The sequence below is a fragment of the Coffea arabica genome, chromosome 5c (assembly GCF_036785885.1).
Source record: "Coffea arabica cultivar ET-39 chromosome 5c, Coffea Arabica ET-39 HiFi, whole genome shotgun sequence".
Classification (NCBI taxonomy): domain Eukaryota; kingdom Viridiplantae; phylum Streptophyta; class Magnoliopsida; order Gentianales; family Rubiaceae; genus Coffea; species Coffea arabica.
Window position 1 is genome coordinate 6948921 of NC_092319.1, and position 6000 is coordinate 6954920.

Sequence of the window (6000 nt, forward strand, 5' to 3'; positions counted from 1 at the left end):
CCAGATAGAACAGAGAAAATTAGAACCCTAATGTGGAAATTTCGGTACAAAGCTGAAATTTTTCGCAAATAGCTACAATTTACGCATCAAAACTTCATTCTAAATCATTCCAAGCCATCATCCATGGCCAACCAACATTAAACATATAAAACAGAAAAATTATGAATAAAAATAAAAATTCCACAATCTCTACCAAAAGTCATGAAATAACCCACAAAATCACATGACTAGCCACCATAAGTCATGAATGAGCCATTATTGGAACCAAACAAGGAATATTTACACACCATACCTTGATACCTCCCAAAAGGTTGTAGCTTAGATCTCTTGCTTCCCAAACAACTCCACCAACTTCCTCAAACCTACCTAGCTAATGGTTTTTATGGAGGAAATCGAAGTTTTAACGGTTGATTTGTAAGATTAAAGCAAGAAATGGAGAAATAAGTTGGAAGCTTTCTTTCTTTTTCTCTCCAAGGTGCTCAGCCAAGATGATGATGAATGAAGGTGATTTTGGGTCGAAATTAGATATTTAGTAAAGTTAATGAATAGTAGTCAGAGTCAAGATTGAATAGGAAGGTGGCACTTGTCACCCTTTTTAATGCAACTCTATCCTTTTGTCTCTTCAATGATAATCCATCTAGGTAACCTCTAAGTATTTCTTAATACCTGATAAATTAAACCCGGTATACAAAACTTAAGCTAGTCGGCTGAATTTTATCGAATTTACCGCACTAGTGGATCCCACATCCGATATATACTCTTAAAACCTCATGAACTAACTTATACTAGAAAAATAATTTTAAAAAAATAATATTTACTCATAAAAATTATTTTTAAAATTTTCTGAATAAAAGAAATGTGGAAAGGTGTGCCATTAGGATAAAATAAAACCTAGAAATTAAGAAAATTACGGGTTCTCACACACCTAAGTTTTGAATGGTTGAACCATAATAATTTATCTTGGTTGTTCTTAGGGTTTGTTGGTGATCAAGGGCATAACTTGGGGGCGAACTTTTGACGTTATTTTGCTTAAACTAGTGAGTGTCAAGTGCATGTTTCTTCATATCTTGATTTGGATGATACCACATGTTATGTGTTGAATATTGGATTTGATGAGGCGAGAGTATACTTTATCACACTCATCCTCCCCTTCTTGAATGATTTTGTACTTGTTTGAATTTGATTGACCTATATTTGTGTTTGTGCTTGTGCTTGACTTGTAAGTGTTGAGCGACAGTATGTACCACAATCAATTCAAGTGAGAGGTGCCTCTCATTTCCATCTCAGTACCTCTATCTTGATTAAGTCGATTGGAGAATTATCTCATCGACCATACTTATTCTTGCTTTGGTATACTCGAGTATTACCATCACTGTTTTTCTTTGGTGTTTGGGCCTAGCAAGGGGTATGTTTGGTGGATGGAAACTGGTGTAAAGTCGAGATCTATGGTCATTGTTTTTGCTTCTTTAAACGTTGACAGAGTATCAACGGGTTTGGATCAAGTTAACGCAACGGGAAATTGGCTCTTGAGAGTCACCTGTATCCTTTTACTTGAACTGCTCTATATGAGTTGTGGTGTTTACTTATTCTATCATTTGATGCTTATATTTGATCGATTAAAAGTTTAGCTATGTGGTTTGTGATGGCGTGGCCTTTGGCACATCATTGGGCGAAAGCTCACCCTGTTACCCCTTTATTTTCCTTACAGGGGCAAAGTTTTGAGAGCGTGATTTTGGGGAAAAAGTTGAGTTAGTTTTAGTTTTGTTTTGTTTAAGCTCCTCTGTATTAGTAAACTTCATATGTATTTATATAAATTTGGATACTTTGGCTTGTAATTTAAGTTGGTTTTTTAGTGATGTCATTGTATATAGTTTTGGGTTGATGAATGGAAGTTAAATTGTGTGTTTTAGTACTTTATATGAACTTTGGTTTAGTAGTCCTGGCGAAAGTTGGGCAGGCAATCCGCTAACTCCTAGGGTACGCCCTAGTGGGAGGTGGGGCTATCATAGGTGGTATTATAGCCCTCTCGGGTGGTTTCTGCACGGGGTGAGTTTGGGGCAAGTGGTGTTATTGTCCCGATTATGTTAATGAATATAAAGGACTATGTGCTTTTCTTGAGTGTAAATTGTGAATCATGAATGTTATAGGTGTAAAACCTTTATCACGGTACTTGGAGATGATAAATATGTATGTTGAGTCGGAGTCTTAAACTTGGTTGATTTGCACTTGGGAGTGTACGGCCTGATTCATGAATTCTCCTAGTTTCGGATTCTTGTACTTGAGTATTGAATATTTCTCATGATAGAATACTTGTGAATTAGGAAGGGTATCATATATCGCATTATGATGCGAATAGAAATCAGACGTGAATTTGAGATACGTTATAATGCCAAAGGTCATGGCACGGAGGATTCTAGTATTGGACTTGAAATTGAATCGATCGAGGAGATTGGAGCGATGAATGCTATCTTGGACTAATCCAGTAAATGTTTGGCTAGGGTTTCGATAGATGGTGGTTAGATTTGAACTTTATTCGTTGTTGTGAATGTTTAAAGTGTTAGTATTGCACACCTATTTCAATTCTCCTATGAGTGTGCGGATTTGTTATGTGTTTACTTGATTTTGATATAAACTGATTTAAACTAAGTATGTCTTTGTCTTGTGATTTCAAATAAATGTATTTTGGTATTTTGGACTCTTGATTGATTACCCTTGCTTGCATACCTAACTGATTCCTATCCTTCCCTTCTATGTGTGTATATATATATATGGACTTGTATAGGAAAGAGGGTTAGGGAAATGATATTTGAGAATATCCACGTAGGCATAGACAACCCCAAGATTAAGGGGGGTGATTGGAAATTATGGCCGACCAAATCAGTAACCCAGGACCGAGATAGGGGACCAAGTAGCGATAGCCATAAATTGGATGACAAATCTTTTAGAATGTTTAGCACCCCAACATGATCAAGGAGCTGGGCTTGCAAACCAATTTAGAGACCAAGATATGGGAAATGTTAGAACTCTAGAAGGACTTTAAAAATAAAAAAAGAGAAAGAGATGTTCTCTACCTAAGTTCTCTAAAAGACCTGACCCCAAAGTAGTTGAACATTGGTTAGTGAATATGATCCTTATCTTTGATATCTTAAGGAACCCAAGGGAAAGAGTATTCCAGTTTCGAGGAGCGGCCTATTCATGGTGAAATATGCATGACACTTTTGTGTTAGTGATTAGTACTTTGATAGAATTGTAAAATTGTACATTATTTGAGATTGAGAGTTTTGGATTATGTATGGAGATTTTGAGGAAAAAAAAGGTTTGGGTTCTAATCTTGTATGTAGCCTTCGGTGAAAGTAGGATGATCATTTTGATTGAAGATTAAAAAGGCACTATTAGGGTAAGAGGTCATAGTTTCTTCTTGAATATGCCTTTTGAAAATAAGTGCATAGTGAAGAGTGAATTAGAGCGTGGAACTTTTGAAATTTAAACATATAAGAATGATTTCTAAGGAGTATGATTTAGTGTTATATTATGTGCATAAGCGATAATGGTAACCCTTCTTACTAAGATCTAAGAATAAAAGTATCATAGTATCGTGAGGTATTACTCTACTTGTGTTTAGATCAAGTTTCATGACTAGATTGGAAGCAAACGAACTTAATAGTTATATGGTTAGAGTTTCAAGTTGTGACTAGTTACTTCTTTGGATACTTTGATTTGTTTACTGGGCTATCATTTGAGATTAAATAACTTGGTGATAGGAGGAATTCGAAAGCTATACATGAGAAAATAGAGATTCTTTGAAAAGAGGTAGAGTTTTAAATGAAATTGATTGAATACTATGAAGGACGATGGAAACAAGAGTATGTGGAGAAAACTGAGCTATTGACCAAGAATATGGAACTAAAAAGAAAATATGAAGAGAAACTAGAGGAGATGTGAAATGATTTTGAATTGGTGTATTCAACTACTCAAGTTGCATTTTGAGACATTACTAGCAACCAAGTTAAAAGTGGTGAAGGAAGCTTCCATGAAACCAAAGGGAAACGCAAAGTGTTTAATGAAAATAAACATGTTATGATAGAAAGAATGAATAGATACTTCAAGAAGAGAGTTGTAGTTACTAAGTGTGAAGTTTGTAAGAAAACTCATACTGGAATGTGTTATTTGAAATGGGTGCTTGTTGTGGATACAACAAATTTAGACATCAATTGAGGAACTACCCAAAATAATGGATAAAGCTGTGGTGAATCTACTATCATATTCAACGTTAGAAATGAGTGATGTGTTATCTGGAATAGTTGTATCTTTGAAAAATATGTGGTGATTCCTTTATGTAGTAAGTTGTATCTGTGACGACCCTATCTTCCCCTAGGGCGTGCCCCAGGATTTAGCAGACCGCCTACCCAACTCTCGTCAGGACTCACTCACTTACTTCAAATAAAATAGTTCACAAACTCAAGAGTAAATGAAATAATAGTTCCCAAGTTTGGAACGTACATGTACATTCATCTCTATTTCAAACATTCATACAATCCCAAATATAACAAAAGATATGAATTCCAGATACATTCAGCCCTAACTGAGCATTAGCACGAGTGCAATCGCAAAAATTCAAAAACTAAACTATGCTAGCTTGTACCAGTTTCACGCCCTCGCTCGTACCCCTTGTAAGAAAAATAAAATTAACGGAATCGAGTGAGCTAAAACTCAGTAAGGTTCCAAAATTTCATGCATACCCAAGTAGCAAGTTGGCCATATATAAAACTTGAACTCTTAAAATGAGCAAGTGTAAAAGTTCATAAAAGAAACAATAATATGACAAGTAATAATCATTTCAAAATATAAGGATATAGATGGCTCTAAAGAGCCAAATTTCCGTTGCTTCACCATAGCTTGATCAAGTAGTAGTTGACACTCCGTCAACTTTCAAGTAAAGTAACTAGTCTAGTAGTACACTACTTTAACTTTAATCTCCGTCTACCAATCAACCCCCTTACCAGGACCGAACAACAAGATAAATATGTGTGGTAATACTCGATCATACCGATTAGTCGAAGAGATAACACTCTATTCGACAAAACTAAATACCCATGGTTCGTTATCTAATCAACCAAGCCTTTGCTAACTCAACTCGATTAACTAGCCAGTGAGGTTTGGGCCCCCAAGAAGTAAGTATAGTCGATGAGATAACATCTCCAATCGATTTAATCAAGATAAAAGTATGGAGAGGGAATGAGAGGCGCCTCCCACTCGGATTGAGTGTGGTACATGCTGCCGCCCAGCACTTACAAGTCAAGCACAAATACAAACTTAAGTACAGGTTAATCAAGTTCAAACAATTACATGATGATTCAAGAAGGGGAGGACGAGTGCGAATAAGGGCACACTCGCCTAGCCCTGACCAAGTCACAAATAATGCCAAGCATGTCACATTTCTACACATTTCAAGTATTTCAAGTCAATATACAGGTAAGATGCAAATCAAGTTACTTGTACATGCATGAATGAGATATCAAGTGTTTAGTTGAATTAGATCAAGTACGATAAAGTACACATTTGTCTAACCAAACTAATCAAATATCAAGTATTTAAATCAAGTATCATGTTGAATCATGTACTTGGAAGCACTCACCAAAGACTTAGTGCTTGTCAAAATCACGCTTAGGTACAACTCCTTGGTTGGAGTCCAAATCTGTGATAAAATATCATTTAAGAGTTTAAAATCCACTAGGGTTCGAAATATAGGAGTTTCGCTTCAACAAAATCAAGTAAATGAAACTTGTTTAAGTAGTAGTCATATGCCTTATCAAACTCTAGAAAGTTCATGCTCGCTCTTTTAATTTTGATAAAGAAGTGATTTATACTTTGGAAGTCGCACTTGGTATGGAAAATCGAGAAAATCATATTTTTAAGGGTCGCTATTTTTACTTTTTAAAGGGTACGAGTTTCGGTAAAAATTTCAACTTATGTACATCTTACTAAAGAAAATTCGAATAC